Consider the following 19,723-nt stretch of genomic DNA (forward strand, 5'->3'; position numbering starts at 1 on the left):
CTGCTTACCATGGAGCCTAACACATTCTCACCACAAAAAGCCACTTTTGTCTATAATAGATGATACAAGACAAATTGAATTGTATCACAGGAGGATTTATGTCCCAGAATTTGAGTGGCAAAATCCTCCCGTGGCAAACAACGAGGTTCACCAATAATGTATTAGTACATGGCAACAGGGGAGCAATATGTTCTAACAGCCTTGTTCAGTCACAGAAAACAGTAGTTGGAAGAAAGCTGTTGTCATTAAAGGCGGCAAATGTAGGCGAGACGATGCAGATCCACACACTCACACACTATTGAGACAATTTTGTCAGGCATATAAGATTCCCTTTTTGGTTCAGCACTGTTTGACTGGGGGCCAGTTATTGAAGTTCCATTTCTGCCAAATACGACAGGAGTCTGCTTTGGAGCAGCTGCACTCTGTGTAAAGCATTTAGATCTCAGTTAACATAATTTTAAAAATGTGAGTTAGTTATCCCCTTTGTTGTATTATGTTACAATATAAATGGCTATTTATATGACACTAAATATAAATAGCACATTGTCATTAATGACCTCTTGTTTAAATTAATTTTCTTGTGATGAATTGTGTAGTTGGATGTGAGCACCACAATGCTAATAAGGAAACTAATAGATAGTCAAAAAAAGAAATAACAAAAGCGGGAGGGGTGTCATTGAACATTGAGGGAGGGAAAAAAGACTCATCATGACAGTCATCAATTCAGCTATTATCCCAAATTCTCTGAGGGAATATTGCAGTAAGGCAGAGTAAATTTGAGGCTGATAAGCAGACAATAAGATTTGCTGGGGCTTTGAGAAAAAGCCCTTCCAATGACTCGCTTTCACCTCAACTGGGTTCAAACTTCAAATGAAAATAAATTGGCTGATTTTGCCATTGCTTGGACTTTACTGTGAAATTTGAAGTGCAGATCTCGTCAAAGAGTGCTGGCCTACTACTGTATTTCACATGGTTACTGACTTGGACGTGTAAACCGAGAGGACTATTTTTAACATTTGTGTTACTGTTTGTATTTCAGCGCACACCAATTGCTCATGACTATGATATAGTTAATTAGTAAGACAGCTGATTACAAATTAATCATCTTCAACCTACACTTTTAGTATTCTAACAATCGTAGCGTCCGACTCAGAGTGCAGAGGTGCAGGTTTCCATTCTGGCTCTGTGTAGAGTTTGCCTGTTCTCAAATGCCTGCATGCGTCTTCTCCGTATACTCCCGTTTCCTCCAAAAACTCGCATGGCAGGCTGATTAAACACTCAAAATAGTCGTGATGTGTGAGTATGAGCGTGGATGGTTGTTCGTCCCTGTGTGCCCTGCGATTCGATGGCAACCGGTTCAGCATATACTACACCTACTGCCAGAAGATGACTGGGACATGGCATGTTATGGCGGCAATCCTGGAATCCGTTGGAGTTACAAATGGAAAATCACCTTAAAAGGAATTTTTGACTTTGACTTTTGACAATTCCAATTGATTCAACACAATACAGAGAGGTGGCAAAAAGACGCCCGTATAGCTGAAATTAACCTATCAGAGAAAAGTATTCTTTGACAAGACCAGAAACAGACATGATTATGCTGGAAGTCAGAGCAATTCATTAAGAAATCTGCCAAATGCGGCACAATTTTCTCATTTAGATATTTAACTTTATTGCTTTGCATTTTTTTACAATGAATCAGAGAGTATTCTTTCAGAACAGACGGAAGCAGAGCAATTCTTATTTAGATATTTAATATTGTTTTTTTACATGAATGAGAGCAGCATGGCTCAGTGCTAGAGAGGTCATTTCCCAACCCAGAGGTTTGTGGTTTGATCCCGAACACTGAGATCATGTCGCAAGGTCCTTGACCAAGATACTGAAACCCCAGGAGATCTTCATGCTGCGTCATCAGTGGGTGAATGAGGTAATGGTGTAAAGTGCACGTGTGGGATGTAGAAAAACAAGACCTAAGTCATAGCCATTAAAAAGCGGTTATTTCTTTCCAACAAAAATAGATTCAAAAAATATTTTGCAAACATTAAAAGGATATCAAGGGAAAAAAGACAGAACAGAATACACCCAGCTTCACAAGGTGACAACCTCCATATCTAAATAACTACCGGTAAGTGTATTTAAATAAATACAACTTGTCCTTTGAAACCACATCCAAGAGCGGTGAGTTCCATCTTAAAATAGTCACGAAAAACCAGGTCTCATTTCCAAGAATATTACGGTGATTTCATTTGTAAGAACACATTGTTTGTGCATCTACTATATTTTCTGGGTTTGTTTATCGTTTCATTTAAATAAGATGGACTCTTACAATTTGTTTTTAATCCATTATCCGACCAATTAAAAGCTAATAATGATGTTAGAAGTCGTGTACAGCACACCATATTTCATAAATGTCATACTGTTTATGTACTTTAAAACTTCACAAACACAGACTACATGCACGTAAGCAGTTGACTTGAGCTTTATAGCTAGAATGTAAAGTGATCTGGAATATGTCAAGGACTTTACATGAACCATTATTAGAAAGTGCTGAAGAGGCAACACAGGCAGTGTACATACACCCCTACGTGTAGCCTTCTCATTAGAAGGCCTTCCTAGTGGTGAGAAAAAGAGGTGGAGGGGGGGGGGGCGAGAGGGCGACTTGAATGTGTCATCATGACATTAACAGTGTCACTCATGTTCAGTCGCTATCAAAGTATCACTCACCATAAGACAGACTGGTTTGTAAATGAACAGTCAAAGCAAACTGCCTTTTCTATTCATCACCAAATCAACAACGGTTGATTTGGAAATGCACACTCACGAATGACTCAGAGCGGGATTCATTGAATAATCCCATTGCTGGTGCACAAAGGCATCATTTAGTATGCAACATTGAATCCTAACTCTCTCTTGGCTGCGAATTATTGGATTCAGAGCAGGGGTGCTCATTACGTTGATCGCGATCTACTGGTCGATCGCGGAGGTAGTACTGGTCGATCGCAGCGTGACAGTAAAAAAAACATTTGTCAGCCTATCAAACGTCCCGTCACTTGATTGACATATAGGGCAACCATTCAGATGACAACTGAATTTTTACCTTTAGGTCGCTGTGCATGCGTAAACAACGGCGCTAAACGCAGCAAATTTACAAGCTAGTCAGCGAAATACCTCAGTTTTTAAGCCCTTGCTAAAACATATGGTGATCAAAATAAGTGAGAAAGCTCGACCAAGTAAGAAGGTTCTGTTCTGGAATTTACTCACAGAGGAAAAGTACCCCAACATGAAGAAATGTGCTACCTCCTTGACTGCATTATTCCGCTCCACTTATTTATGTGAGTCAGCCTTTTCCTACATGAAGATCATTAAGTCCAAATACCGTTCCACCATGACTGGTGAACATTTGGAAATGTGCTCGAGGCTGGCTGTCAGCAGCTACTGTCCGGACTATGCATCCCTGGCTGATTCAATTCAGTGCAAGTTATCAAAGTAAACTCAGGTAATTACAAAAAATGTTTAATAGTTATTTATTATGTTATGTATCCAAGATGGCGCCGCGGATGGCAGCCTCGGTCACACGCTCCCTAGTATTGTTCCTGGTTTTGTCATTTTCATTTGTTTTTTGCGATCCTACGCGACTCAGTTACACGAGGGAAGAGTTACTGAGCATTGGGGAATCTACTCTTGGACTATTTTCACCGACACACCAAAATCTACAAGGTTTTTCGGGGCTGCTCGCGAGCGGCGTAGCAGCTCTGTACGGAGCTTTGAGACGCCGGCGTAGGAGGGGGAAGCGAGCCGGCGTGCTCGTCAAGCTACGGCAGCGTGGATTTCGAACGCCGCTCCCATCGATCCACCTCGCTAATCTACGCTCACTACCAAACAAGATGGACGAACTTCTGCTTCTCACAAAGACCAATAAAACGTTTGCCCGCTCTGCTGCGCTGTGCTTCACTGAGACTTGGCTTAGTGACCGCCACCCGGATTCCGCGCTACACCTACCCGGATTCCGTCTCCTTCGGGCCGACCGTGATACGGAGCAATCGGGGAAATCCAAAGGCGGTGGACTATGCTTCTACATCAACGAAGAATGGTGCACCGATGTCACGATGCTCGATGCACACTGCAGCCCTGGTTTGGAATCGCTGTCTCTCAACTGCAAGCCATTCTACTCGCTACGTGAGTTCGCTTCCTTTATTCTCGTTGCCGTGTACATCGCGCCACAAGCTAATGCTAACGCGTGTATACAAACGCTAGCGGACCATGTAAACCATCTCGAACTAAAATATCCAGAATCACCCCTGATCATTTTGGGCGATTTTAATCAAACACGTTTAAACCGTGAACTTCCCAAATATAAGCAGCATATTGACTGTTTCACCAGAGGAGAAAACATTCTAGATCATTGTTACACAGCACTCAAAGGCGCATACCGGTCTGTTGCGCATGCAGCATTGGGTCTTTCTGAACACTATTTAATCCACTTAATTCCCACATACAAACAGAAACTCAAATGTGTAAAACCGGTAGTCAAGACAGTTAAAACATGGACAGATGAAGCAAAGTTATCGCTACAAGAATGCTTAGACTGCACTGATTGGAGCGTCTTTGAAACTTCAACGGGCACATTGGATGAATACACAGACACTGTAACATCATACATCAGTTTCTGTGAGGACATGTGTGTACCAACAAAGTCCTTCCGCTCATTCAACAACAACAAGCCATGGTTCACTCCCAAACTCAGGCAGCCGATTTGAAAAGGACACCCCCATTTCCCCGGTCTGCCCACCATTACCAGAAACTACCGTATCTCCGCCCTCTGCCCTACAGATCCACGAACTGGACGTTAGACGGCTCTTCAAGCAGCAGAAGATCAAGAAAGCTGCAGGACCTGACAGAGTGTCCCCCTCCTGCCTGAGAGTCTGCGCTGACCAGCTGGCTCCGGTCTTCACACAAATCTTCAACAGATCCCTGGAGCAGTGTGAAGTCTCATCCTGCTTCAAACAGTCTACTATCGTCCCAGTTCCAAAGAAACCAGCACCCTTGGGATTGAACGACTATAGACCTGTCGCTCTGACGTCTGTGGTCATGAAGTCCTTTGAACGCCTCGTGCTGAACCACCTAAAGAACATCACCGGACCTCTGCTAGATCCTCTTCAGTTTGCCTACCGGGCAAACAGGTCTGTGGAGGATGCAGTCAACATTGGACTGCATCACATCCTCGACCACCTTGACAACACAGGAACCTACGCAAGGATCCTGTTTGTGGACTACAGCTCTGCGTTCAATACCATCATCCCAGAACTCCTCATCTCCAAACTTCTCCAGCTTGGTGTGTCCCCCACGATCTTCCAGTGGACCCTCAGCTTCCTGACAGGACGGACACAACAGGTCAGACTGTGAAATATATCATCCACAACACGAACCACGAGCACTGGAGCCCCGCAGGGATGCGTCCTCTCTCCATTGCTCTTCTCTCTCTACACGAACGACTGCACCTCAACGCACCCAGCACCAAAGACGACACCACGGTCATCGGTCTCATCAAAGACGGCGACGAGTCTGCGTACCGACGACAAGTGGAGCAGCTGGAGCTCTGGTGCAGCCGTCACAACCTGGAGCTGAACACGCTCAAGACAGTTGAGATGATCGTGGACTTCAGGAAACATCCATCACCACAGCTACCCCTCACACTATCCAACTGCCTGGTGTCAACCGTTGAGACCTTCAAGTTCCTGGGAATCACAGTCTCCCAGGACATGAAGTGGGAGGTCAACACCAACTCTATCCTGAAAAAGGCCCAACAGAGAATGTACTTCCTGAGGCTGCTAAAGAAGCATGGCCTGCCACAGGAGGTGCTGCAACATTTCTACACGGCTGTCATCGAATCCATCCTGTGTTCTTCCATCACCGTTTGGTTCGGGGCCGCCACAAAAATGGACAAAATCCGACTTCAACGGACAGTTAGGACGGCGGAAAAAATCATTGGCACCGCCCTACCCACTCTCGAGGACTTGCACACTGCAAGATTCCAAACTAGGGCGCGGAAAATCCTACTGGACCCTCCGCACCCTGCTCACCACCTTTTCCAGCTACTCCCCTCAGGCAGGCGCTACCGATCCATGCGCACCAAATCCAGCAGACATTTAAACAGCTTCTTCCCCCAAGCCATTAACTCTTTGAACTCTTTCAACAGTAGCCAAAATGGAACTGTATAGTGCCACTTAGCAGTTTTTTTGACAACGATACTAGTGCAGCATGTACTACTGGAAACAAATTCCTTGTGTGTTCTACATACTTGGCAATAAAGATGATTCTGATTCTGATTCTGATATATGTAGTTATTGTGTGTGTTGTGTAATATTGGCTTATTCAGTTATGCAAGGTACATCAGCATACATTGTACACAGAAAGAATCCTTAATAATTTGAAAATAATTATGTTTTGCATTTTTGGAGTGGGTAGATCATTTTGACTTGATTGTTTTTATAAGTAGCTCGTATGCTAAAAAAGTGTGAGCACCCCTGATCAGAATCAGAATCAGAATAAGAATCATCTTTATTGCCAAGTATGTAGGACACACAAGGAATTTGTTTCCGGTAGAACACGCTGCACTAGTATCGTTGTCAAAAAAAACTGCTAAGTGGCACTATACAGTTCCATTTTGGCTACTGTTGAAAGAGTTCAAAGAGTTAATGGCTTGGGGGAAGAAGCTGTTTAAATGTCTGCTGGATTTGGTGCGCATGGATCGGTAGCGCCTGCCTGAGGGGAGTAGCTGGAAAAGGTGGTGGGCAGGGTGCGGAGGGTCCAGTAGGATTTTCCGCGCCCTAGTTTGGATTCTTGCAGTGTGCAAGTCCTCGAGAGTGGGTAGGGCGGTGCCAATGATTTTTTCCGCCGTCCTAACTGTCCGTTGATTTAGAGTATATCTTGTGTCTTTCCACCTGACACATACACATGCCTTTTGGAAGCACAGGTCGAGAGGTTCAAGTAATTGTCCATCAAAGAAGAGCTGGCTTCAAGTCAAACTAATCTCAAACTGCATCCCACTCACTTATCTATGTCACCCAGACACACTCTACAGCTTCATGCACAAATGCATGCCCGTCTTTATAACTTAAAACACACATGCCTGGAGGGACTGGGCGCTTTTCCACTTTCTGCTATCCAGACACCACCACAGACATAAACTATCACCACTCCCATCATCAATTCTAATATGACAGAGAAAAAAGAAGAAGGCCAATATGACAAAAGAAACAGATGAGACAAAACCAAGTTCCGTATTAAAACTACCCCCCAAGAAAATGCTGACACCCACCATCAATTGTGGATGGCAGAAGGGCTATTTTTGGTTGTTGACGGGTTGATTGAAATCTTGTCCTCTGAGAGGCATGCATACTCAAGACATATTAATCAAACAAATGGGGAATAATGTATGCTTTTTTTCAAAGAATTAAAGCAAAATTCCTTAAATATAATACATTTTTAGGGTGATATTAAACAAACCTACAAGCACACCCACCGCAAACCTGAAATTTGAGAATCCCTGTCATAAAGCAGTGAGACGCTTCCACGTCTGAATTATCACCGATCATACCTGCAATGAAGATAATATGCACAAGCACCACTTCCCTGCATTGATAGTGCAGTGCAATAGATAGACTATACTGGGCTGCTGAATAGCAGTTAGCATCGAGCTAACTGCTAGCTCACAGCTTTCAAACAGAAAGGGGAGTGAGTATCGAAAGGCTCTTGGCCAAATGTATGCACCTTGGGGCAAACACAGCACAAGCACTGAAGTGTATTTTCTTCAGCAACTTCAGAACATATCTCATAAAATGTCCTGATTTTTAGTTACTTATTGTGCCTCATAAAGGAGTTTTATCACTCCTGACAGTGCACATCTGTACAGTAATTAATACAAAATAGTATTATTAATACATATGACAAAAATAGTTCAATATAAAAATGCATAAACACAAAGACATCATTATAACCCTTTGCTGAAAAAAATCATGACATGAATAATACATAGATTTTGTTGGAAGTGGGGACCAGTGGTGAATTTCAATAAGGAAACATCCTTGCTTAGGTGTTTGTTATGTAAAAAAATAAATAAAAAAGCAAGCAGAGCTGGATAGGTGGGAAGTGTTTTCTAAATTTGTTCTATCATTACTTTTACCTATAACCCATGGATCAGATTTTAAACTGATATATGGCATATTAAATACCCCATCACTGTGGACCCGTTCACCACTGCACATAGAGGAAGAACGGCAGAACTAATGATGTCATCTAATGAACTTTCCCCACCTGGAAATCAAAATCACCAATATCTGTCTGCTCCAGTTGAATTTCTCTTTCACTTTCAAAACCTTCATCTCATATAACTCAATGAAAACATAGTTCATCACTGGGGAACTAGGTTCTGTGCTTCTTGACCAACAGAAAACAGGCCTTCAGGATTCACACCACATTATACTTCTCCATCACCCTCAGCACTGGCAACCCCCCCAAAGCTGTATGGTGAAACCCCTTCTTTTGACATTGCTGACCTATGACTGTGAAACTCCCAATTTGTCAAAAGTGACGTATGTGATGCTACAGCGATAGTGGGATAATTCACAAACGATGAGTTTCAGTACAAAGAGGAGGTTGACTGATAGACTGGTACCAACTTAAGGAAGAAAACGATCACTGAAAATCTGAGGAGCACCAGTGGAAGTGGTCTCTAACTACAATTACCGTATTGAGGCCTTCACCTGGAACCAAAACTCTTCATGTTTTAAGAAGGTGCAGATATACTACTTGCCAAATATGCAACATGACAGACCAGGTAGCTGTGCCTTGAGTAGCTACTACAAAAGTGTGGTGGAAAGCATCCTCAGCACCAGTACTGTGCCTGGCGCAGCGGCTACTCATCTTAATATAGAATGATGTCGTTATATCTTACAAAATGACACATTACAAAAAAATGTCGGTTTTTACAGTTGTCTAGGAAAGCTGAGTGGACTGAAAAGTATTAAAATGAGATCCAATTTTGACTCAAAATCAAAACTCTCCCCTAGTTTTACAACAAATAAATAACATAGCTGATACTTTGAACATTCACAATGTATTATAGGCCTTGTTGAGTAATAGATTAGACAACGTATGAATTCATTTCCGGTTCTGGATTGTACACTGTGAGGCTGTGTATTCTATTTTGTGCCGAGACACTGTATAATTTGCTCTTCATTGTTGGGTACTCTCCATTGTAACGTAATCGGCTCCAGCGATATCCGTGTGAAAATTGGACTGGAGTATGAGTCACTTATTCTGCTGTTTCGTGACTACATTTAAGATAGATTAGCACTGGTTTAGAATCAGAATCAGAATCAGAATCATCTTTATTGCCAAGTATAGCATGGCATGGCTTAGCTTCAACGTTTCTGCTTCTGTTAAATACTATTCATCCTATTTTTGTATTTGTGGTACTTGTCAAATGTGTGTGTCATGTATTCGCCGCTACGGAAACGATGATTAGTGACTTTTTACAACTGCTGTTCAGCCAACCGCAGTGCTACATCTGTAAAAGGGAGAAAGGGAGAAAGATACAATGACGTCAACAAACATCAGGTTTGGTTAGTTGGTAGAATCCAAATCTCAGGTCAGCCAATCACAAGCTGTTGTACTAACTTGCAAACTTCAAATTAATCTACTGCATAGGTTGTTCTGCCTTCAGCAGAAAGATAGTCTTCACCTTTCAGCGGAACACATGGTGACTGCCCTAATAAAATAAGCACAAACAAGGAACACTTGGAATCTCTGTAGAATGACCCGATCAAATTCCAACTCAAGTCAGCCAGTGTACACCTGACACCAAATATGCTAGTCTGTCTCCTCTGACATTTTGTGTAGTGAAATGCATGGTCCAGAGAGAGCTTCCACGGCAGCAGAGACATCTCGTTGTTCAAATGTGTCAGTCAGGAGAAGCATACAGAACAAAAGAATTATCCAAAAATGGGGCATCACTTCAAAAGTGATTATAAAACAAGAAGAAAACTGGTCAGAGAGTATGTCAAGAGGCCGACAGGATAATTGAACGAGCTGCAAAATATTGTATGTTTGGGACATGAAACAATCTCCCATTTCCTTCATATATTAAGTCTGCACATGCAATTGTGCTTACATTTCTCCAAAATACACCTGAAAAATGAGTTGTGGATTGATGAAATCAATATTGAACTGTTGGACTGCAGTTCTGAAAGACAAGTTTGGAACAGACATTAAACTGCTCATCATCAAAAGAACGTCAGACCGAGAAAGAAGTATCGTGGTGGTGCTATGCGGCCGTTTGTCTTAAACTGGAACTTGGGTCCTAGTCAAGGTGAAAGAAGTTCAAAATATCTATCAGTGCTAGCACAAACCCCCCATGTTTCTGCTAGATGACTAAAAAAATATCTGGAAAAGCACATACTAGGCCGTTTGAACTTTATTTGAGGTGAAAGACAGATGGTGGTTGGAGTGCACTTACTCGCAATAAGAATTGTGTTTGACTGTCATTGGTTATATTTGAAAACTTCCACATCACCATATGTACACTTTTCCCACTCTAAAATTGTTCTCTTTTCTTAAAAGTTCAGATGTACATATTTTGGACACGTTAATTGTGGAAAAGGTGCTCGAACGAAGATGTACTACACAGGATAAATGGTTTGTAGAATTAACTCAATTTTATTCCATGAAGTGGATGCATGAAATAAAAATGACTGGGTCCCAGGACATTTTTACCTGGTGTAGTGAATGGTGGATTACAAATCTAAATTGAAAGAATTTTCTAAACTGGACTTTCAATCGAAGCAGGAGATAATAATTCAAGGAAGACCAACACCGTACTGTATAGCTCACAAACGGTGAGGGATGAATGTAAATCTCCTGGACAGCTTCTGAGCTTTTTGGCCAAGAAGGATCTCATTGAAACTATTCCTGAAGCGACAACGTTGCTCCAGATCGTGCTCACTGTTCCAGCTACTACAACATTAGTGGAGCAGTCATTCTCAGCACAAAAGACTGAAAACATACAATCAGAACAGGACTGATCGAGGACGACTTTCTTCACTGGCAGTGATCTTCATTGATAAGTAAAGGTAACACGATAATAATGTTTTTTTAATTCTTTTTTTTCTATGCTCCACTTTGTATACAGTATATAAAGAATGCTGACATGATATTTTAAACAAAACACGTTAACTGTTGCCAATCAAATGGTGAATAAACTACTCTGTGGAGTTCATACGTTTGAAAATCTGACTGTGATGACGTCAATGCCTCACCAGCCATGAACCTCACCGCACGTCACTGCCTATATAAAATTGTACAGACACTCCCCTACTTATAAACATTGGAGTTACAAACAACAGTACATACAAACATTTTTGTAGTAACATATGTAGTATTCTCTCCAGTTGTAAATGTACATATCTTTATAAAGCATATATTTTATGATGTTTTATTGTTCAGTACAAACCAATACAGGTTACTTATACAAGCCTTAAACAGACGTATATAAACCTTAAACATACTTAGATAAGCCTTAAACATACAATCCATGCAAAATATAGCACAGAAAAAAATTCAGAACAAATTCACCTTACGAACGTCCGTTCTGAACGTATCTCGTTTGTGAGTTGTGGAGCGTCTGTCTCTACAAAATCACATAAGACATACATTTTCTTATCTTATCTAAAATACAGTCACAGTACACAAAATGGAATAACATATTTTTATTTTTGCTCTTCAGTAATTCTAATCTATGAGTGTTTGTGCTACAGTGTCAATTAGCCATGCTTCATGGAAACCGCATCAATGCAAGGTAGCAATAATTAAGACTCATAATTCACCTTGCACGTTATTTGAGAAACTAAAGGCAAACACTTCGTTTTTCCGCAGTACCAGTGGTCCTTGAAATTGCTCAGTGATTAGCATCACACCATGCTTAATGTTGTGAAATAAAGGGTTGGGTGCAGCTAGTACACTCATGTTTTTAATTTCCTGTGGTTCGAATAAGAAATCTATGACATTAATAAAAGGCTGACTGTTGTGTTGCATGTGCCGCTAATATGTGTCGACTACAATTTGCCAATCTTCAAAAAATAATGTCGGATGATTGCACCACGTGCTTTCATCGGGTGGTGACAGAACAGTAGTCAGAGAACATCATCTGGAAATAAATACTGTAAATAGAGCTTTACTCTGTTGTTGATTTCACCACAAAATGCCGAAGTTTAAAATGGCAGCTTGTCACCAGAGAGAGCCAACAAAGAACTGTCTCCCATCAAGCTGCAATTAGACACATTGATTTGCCTTTCTTCTTAGCAGGTTGCGCAGGAACAAAACTGGAGAACAAATCGCCTTGGATACTAAATTAGTCACTGTTCACTGAGGTGGTTGACTACATGCTTGCCTTGCATTAAAGAAATATTTTTGACCAGGACCTTGTTTCCCATGGTGAAAGCTTCTGGTAGAGCTGAGCAGCTATTTGATCCCTTCACAAATATACTGTAGGTAAATGCCAAAATTGAATCCTCTTTTCGATTGCCTTTCTTCTGCCGTGGTAACCAATCCAAATACAGTGATACTTCGGTTTACGAACCCCTTGGCTTACGAACCTTTCGGTTTACGAACGTTAAATTTATGAAAATTTTACCTTGGCATACAAACTATTTTTCGGGATACACACGGAGCGCCACAATGTTCTCCGAACAAGAAAATGGCAGCCGACTGTTTTTGTCTTCTATTCCCCGGCCCCAGTCTTCGGTTAATGCCACGTGATTGGTCAAGAACGCAGCAGTGAGGGGGGTGGGGTTTACAGACAGAGAGAGAGTGAAGTGTTCTCCAAAAAGAAAACGGCTGCCGACTTTTTTTGTCCTCTATTTCCCGTCCCCAGTCTTCGGTTAAAGCCATGTGATTGGTCAATAATGCAGCAGTGAGGGGAGGTGGTTTAAACATTAAAGAGACAGGCAGACGACAGTGAGAGAGTTTCAACTTTGATAGTTCAAAGGCAGAGTGTAGACTGCAAGGTTAAAATATCCCATCAATCAGGCTCCACAAACAACCCGCACAAGCCATCTGTACACTTGTTGCAAAAAGCTATCAACCCAGCTAAACAGAACACAATTGATGAGGAACTAAATAAAATTATTTCAGAGAAAGCACCTACAAGGGATCATTATTCTCATTTTAATGGTTTTCTATGGGAAATTAATTTTTGGGATACACATTTTTCGCCTTACACGCTCTGTCTGGGAACCAATGAAGTTCGTAAGCCAAGGTAACACTGTAAACCTTCTATGATGGGCCCAGAACAGTTTTAATAAACGTAGGAAAGATGATCATTAAGACAGAAGTGGAAAAGTTATTATCAGAGCAGGATGTAGACGTCCTAACTCAAATGCCTCAACATGACTCACAACCACTCACAAACTACAACATTGGCGTAAACCTGCACGAGCTAAGAAGATTAGTACAGCTCAATCCAAAAGTTCCACCTTAAAACGACCACCTCTAGAGACACACACACACGCACACACGCGCACACACGCGCACACACACACACACACACACACACACACACACACACACACACACACGCGCACACACACATAATCAGAGGCCCGTTATTTCCCTCTCGATAGCCGGGGGGCTAGAGGTTATCCCTGTAGAAGGGTACACCCTGAACAGGTTGCCAGACAATTATATATCAGTGACGTGCGGTGAGGTTCATGGCTGGTGAGGCACTGACGTCATCACAGTCAGATTTACAAACATATAAACTCCACAGAGTAGCTTATTCACCATTTGATTGGCAACAGTTAACGTGTTTTGCTTAAAATGTCATGTCTGCATTCTTTATATACGGTATACAAACTGTAGCATAAAAAAAAAGATTTAAAAAATGTTATTATTGTATTACCTTTACTTATAAAAGATGTCCAAGTCTCTCTGTCTCAATGGAGATCACTGCCAGTAAAGATAGTCGTCCTGTATCAGTCCTGTTCCGACTGTATGTTTTCAGTCTTTCGTGCTGAGAATGACTGCTCCACTGATGCTGTAGTAGCTGGAACAGTGAGCACGAACTGGATCAACTTTTTCGCTTCAGGAATAGTTTCAATGAGATCCTTCTTGGCCAAAAAGCTGAGAAGCTGTCCAGGAGATTTACATTCATCCCTCACCGTTTGTGAGCTATACAGTCCGGTGTTGGGCTTCCTTTAATTATTATCTCCTGCTTAGATTGAAAGTCCAGTTTAGAAAATTCTTTCAATTTAGATATGTAATCCACCATTCTGAAAATAAGGCCAAGCAACACGAAAAAATGACTGGATGGTTGCACGTAACTTGCTAACTGTTTACTGTAGCTTGCTGTCACTAATTCTATTATTCTGCAGCCGAGGAGTTGCAAGAACAATCTCTAATCACCAGCGCCCCCTGTCATGAGGTAGGAGAACTGTGTGCCTCAGCAATGCACACGGTTTTGATAAAAATAAAATAAGATAAACACTGTAGTACAGTGTTTATAATGTACAGTGACTGGACATTATATACACCAGCTAAACTGTAGACATTTAGTTCATATACTAAAAGCTTTTGAACACTTTAATAGCGATATGTAGAGGGACAGCAATGCGGTCTCACTGCAGAGCAAGCCAACACAATAAGCATAGTGATTGCGCAATCCATGGTGAGGCTCAGCCGGCTGCTGCCTCACCGCTTATCTCCACTTAGTATTTGAACGGTAAATGTGAAAATTCATCGATTTTGAAAAAAAAATCCAAAAATGGTGAAGTTAAATGGAAAAGAATGTTATAGTACAAATCACTAAATAAATATAACTGTTTAATTTATTTTGTCATTTGATATTTCCATGATGACAGGTGAGGCACAGCTTCACCTGCCTCCCCTGACTGCACGTCACTGTTAGTGCAGCCTCACTGATAGTTCCTATTGGCCTGACTAACGACTGGCCTGACTGATACCGGTCGAAGTGGGGCAATCAGGCCAGTCGTTAGTCAGACAATAGGAACTATCAGTGGGGCTGCAGAGAGTAGTATTCTGCTCCCCCCAACCTGAGAGCAGGGACATATCATAGCAGAGTCCGGCACCGCCATGTCTGGACAGTAGGGATATATACAGGGCCTAAACTACCAGTAAGACTTTAGTTTGCTGACAAAGTTTCTTGGATAAGAAGTGAAACGTCCGACACCTTCAATGCAGTACAGACGGCTGAAGAAACCTTTTCATCGAGTTGCTTGTTCTGCAGCCACAAGGTTACACAAGCCAGTGTCTTATTAGGCCAAATACAGAGGGTTGTGTCAGGAAGAGCATCCAACGTAAAAGCAAGGCCAAAATAAAAATGTGAATCAAACCTCTGAAGATTGAGGACAATGATTCGCTGTGGCGACCCCTGAAGGGAAAAGGCGAAAGGAAGAGAAGATAGTAATCATACTACTAAAAATAGTAATAATAATAATAAAGACATACATACATCAAAACACATTATTTCTTTGTGTCAATATTAAGATGTCAAATTATATTTACTTGTATCACTGATTAAAATGTTGTTTGAGTTGTTGAATGTACTGACTGAATATTTTCAGGTTGCTTCAACGTTTGTTTTTTTATAAAGACCAATGAGCCATCTCAAATGTGCATATCTCGAGATTGGTACAATTTGACCTGTTGTTTTCGTGTTTGAGATGGTGAAGAGTGATTGGGATAACATTGACAGACTAAAATCTAATACCGTATTTTGCAGGGTATAAGGCGCACCCCCAATGAATGAAAACTTTTTCTAAATAGAATATAGAAAAATATACAAGTTTTCCAAATATAGGGCCCTGCACATTATAAGTCACTACAGTAAAGGCTGGGGTTACGCACTACTTCTTCGACAGCTATCAGCAGTCGCAATGCATGTTGTGGCTCAATATTACTTCACATATAAGGCACATCTGCGTATAAGGCGCAGAGTCATATTTTGAAGAAACTGAAGGCTTTTGGGTGCGCCTCATACAACGGAAAAACCGGTAATCAGCAAATATAATGGGCTTGGTGTACGTATCTGCACGAGCAATGGAAACATTTACTTGCATGGTGCAGTCAATCCAAGACACAAAAGCCACAGTTTCCCCTGATGATGTGTCATCAGTGTGTCAATGATCTTAATTTCTCTCTATGGTGGCATCATTGGGGAAATGTTAATGTGATTGGCTGCATGAGGTGCCGGAACATATTTAATTACTGTACATTGAATGTAACAGATAGCAGCAGCAGAATGTGTTTGCACGTAATTTATTTTTTTGATATTTATAGTGTGAAGGAGTTTCTCAGACAAATATTTTTTCATATATTTTCATGAGTGGACTATTGTGTTACCATAGGTTCGTAATAGACTACACCACGATCTGATTTGCATATTCATTTGGTTTTAGGTTGCCGCCGTAGTAATGAAACCATCATAAACTCTGAAGGTCCTGCATTTTATAAATATGCAAAGCATGTGGCGTGCCCATTGTTCTCTGTACATTATACTTGGACCGTGGATTTTGAAAGCGATTTAAGGACAAAATTGTGCTGTTTTTTATGTGATGCTTATTCCTCCCACAGCTGCTTAACACAAAGCTTTAGCCAAGTATTTTCAGTGTTTACATTTTTTAGCACCTGCAACGCCGATGAGTTTTTTTTTTTTTTTTAGTTTATTATAAACAGATTGGTCAGTCAAAGTGGATATTTCAAACAACCACCTTGTGTCACAGTGTTAAATACGAGATGGGAGCTTCATTCTTGCTTGAGTTGAACCACTACAATTGAGGCTTGCTGGGACAGACAACAGGATACATTGGAGGAAGGGCTGGGGGTATTGGCATACTGTTTGCCTGTGTATAAAATCCATCTTGAGTTTTAGGCTTTTATAAGATGCCACACTCCAGTTTCAGAAAGCCTTCAGCGTCTGGCCCATTCCCTGTGCTCTCTTTGTGCGTCAAACGTGTATACTGAGAATACCTGAACCGAATTTGAATTGCCATATGACGTACGTCTCTCCGAGCAGTGATGTCCCGCTGGCAACAGGGACTCTCACTCATCCACACTACCTCCAGCAGGCGCTCAAACCAGCAATTTGTTGCACAGACCACTCCGCGCCGATTCCAATCTGTGTTTATCTACATCGAACATCGTCTATACATCTGAATGGGATACATCCACAAGCACTCACAGAAACACATCAGTGGATGCGGCAGATATAAAAACCGCACGGGTATGGAAATACACTGAGCAAGGCATTAACAAAATAATTGTACATGTTTAAGCATTGAAGTATTCGCCTCAAGTGCCCCGTTTTCCGCATTGCAATTGAGATATGACACGATCCATGTATATCACATCGGACGCGGGATGAATTAGAATGAATGCAATCAAATACTTACGCATTTTATCGAGTGAATACAAACTGGGAGCGTTGAAGAAAAAAATAGCAGGGCCCTGGTTCCCGTAATGGAAGAATTGCAGAGCGAGCGAAGCGCCAATCTCCATGTGAGCTGAGTTTTTTTTTTTTTTTTTTTTTTGAAGACTGCTGCAGTCAGAGTCTCGCTCTCGATCACAAGTCACAACGCTCGCCTGCGAAAAATGCCAAAGAGTCGAAAAAAGAGTTGCGTGGATGTGAGATGCTCGTCAACCGTTTCCATGGATGGCAACGATCCCGTCGATGGACCAGCAACCAGCACGATCAGCGGGACCAAGACTTGAAGATATTCCGTTCAGGACTGAGAAGGGTGGAAATCCTGCAGAGTTTCTCATGATGATGGTGATGATGATGATGTGGGGGGGGGGCTGTGATGGCGCCCTTGTTACCCAAACCAGTGAAGCCCAAAACTGACTTTCACATGCTAATTCCTCGTTGGTGGAAAATATGACGACCCTACATGCGCAAATCCACATTCACATAAAGCAAAATTGGGGTATTTGGGTTTTGACCGGTTTCCTTCACAATCACCCTCCACTTTATAGGTGCAGATAAACGAGACAGTTAACTGTTGAAGGCGTTTATGGGAGAAGGACTGGGAGGAAAACTCGAAGCACCTATTGAATACAACGTTTAAGATAGCCAGGCCACTGCGAGCATCACATGTCTGGGACAGGATAAATGTATATGCTGCTTTAAAAACTGCACAACGGATGAAAAACGGTATTTTTAATAAAATAGAACGTACAGAATCGCCTGCCTGGCTTTGCCCTAAACCCCTAAAGCAATTCGCTGTATTGATCGTTTAAGCGCAGCGATTAGTAATAATTCCGCAGGTACGAATTGATGGCAGCAACATTCGTGCGACGCAAGCGAAGCAGCTTCCACCACCGGCTTCCCCCCACCGATCGTTGACTCGGGGTGCTTGTGCGCACAATCATGTGCACGGTTTTTCGGGTTTTGGCAGCGCGCAGGGAGTCGTGTGAGCCACTGAAGCAAACTGGAAGTGAGCGCCTAGGCACCTCTTTGACTTGGATCACTTTGCCTACGCGTCCATCTGCCAATTTAAATCACACCGCGGTCGTCAATTATCAGGGATCAATGGCGTTAACGCATCGAGACTGTGTTCGCGCATGTGCGTGAGAGTGCGCGCGTCTGTGTTCGAGCACTTTATAAGGTATGGTTGCCACCTACAGGCGTTAGTCTCAAAACCTCTCATCCAAACGGCATCCATGGATTGATTCATGAATTCAGCAGGTTGGAAAGGTTACGAAATGTATTTCGATAGGCTACAATACAGTTTGTTCCCTGTTCAAGAAATGCCGCTAATCCTTGTATCTACTGTATTATTAAAGTAGTGTTGTGCAACTTGATCTATAGCTGCTTTTTTGGATTACTCCAATATAAATTTTTAATAAAGATTAACAAATAAAAGTCATTATAATATTGTCACGTTTTGCGAGGTGGTGATGGCGGGTTCGGATCCCAAAAAGCAGGCAGGAGGGAGCAGGAGGTTGTTTGACAAATTGTATTAAAATAAAGTCAGCAGGAACAAAATGTAAAACATCAAAATGATCTGAATGGAAAAAATACAAAGTAGCAAAAGAAGACCAAAAGTAAAAGCCCGCCAAGGTTAAACAAACACGTACATGATGCATGCTGCAACCAAGCAGCAAACAAACAATGAATCGGCACCGGATGATCGTGCCAGGTGTCCTTTTAAGTGTCATTGATTATAACGACCAGCACCTGCGAGGCTGCCGGCAGGGCTGACGTCGCTACCCGCTGGTCGCCAATCTGATCGGGACGACCAGCACCTGTGCAGGTGCAGGCGGGGCCGACAGCGCCCCCCGTTGGTCGCCAACCAGATCATGACAGTACCCCCCCTTCAAGGGGCTGCTTCCAGAAGTCCCAACAGTCTCCCAAAAGGTCCACTCGCCAGGGAACGGTCGGTGGAGAGGGCAACCGCTGCCTCTCCAGCACACGACGGACGGCGGCCTGATGGGAACGGGACTCGGCCTGGGGTGGACGAAGACGCGGCACGGATCGTCGTGGGCGTGAGTGCGATCCCTCTCGCACGTTCACGCGACGGCGCATGGCTCTGCGTGGACGTCGAACTGCAAGGCGCAGAATGGCACCCCGTATGGCCGTATGGGACCAGGTCTCGGCCGGACGCCGACGTGGGCGTGAACTGCCCGGCTCCGGGGGAACGAGACCAGTCCAGAG

At 42.4% G+C, this 19,723-nt stretch overlaps 1 protein-coding gene across 2 annotated transcripts in view; it reads right to left on the minus strand.

The window, feature by feature from the left end:
- The window catches only part of LOC148900466 (leucine-rich repeat-containing protein 4C-like), an 82,238-nt gene extending 64,415 nt beyond the window's left edge, over nt 1-17,823 (minus strand). For both annotated transcript variants that reach the window (XM_088992226.1, XM_088992228.1), the window contains exon 1: nt 17,463-17,823. The gene's annotated coding sequence lies outside the window, so the exon portion shown is untranslated. The remainder of the gene's footprint in view (nt 1-17,462) is intronic.
- Between the last annotated feature and the right edge of the window lie 1,900 nt (nt 17,824-19,723).

Source organism: Hippocampus bargibanti, linkage group LG03, assembly GCF_051943395.1.
Source record: "Hippocampus bargibanti isolate YZ-2025 linkage group LG03, ASM5194339v1, whole genome shotgun sequence".
Classification (NCBI taxonomy): domain Eukaryota; kingdom Metazoa; phylum Chordata; class Actinopteri; order Syngnathiformes; family Syngnathidae; genus Hippocampus; species Hippocampus bargibanti.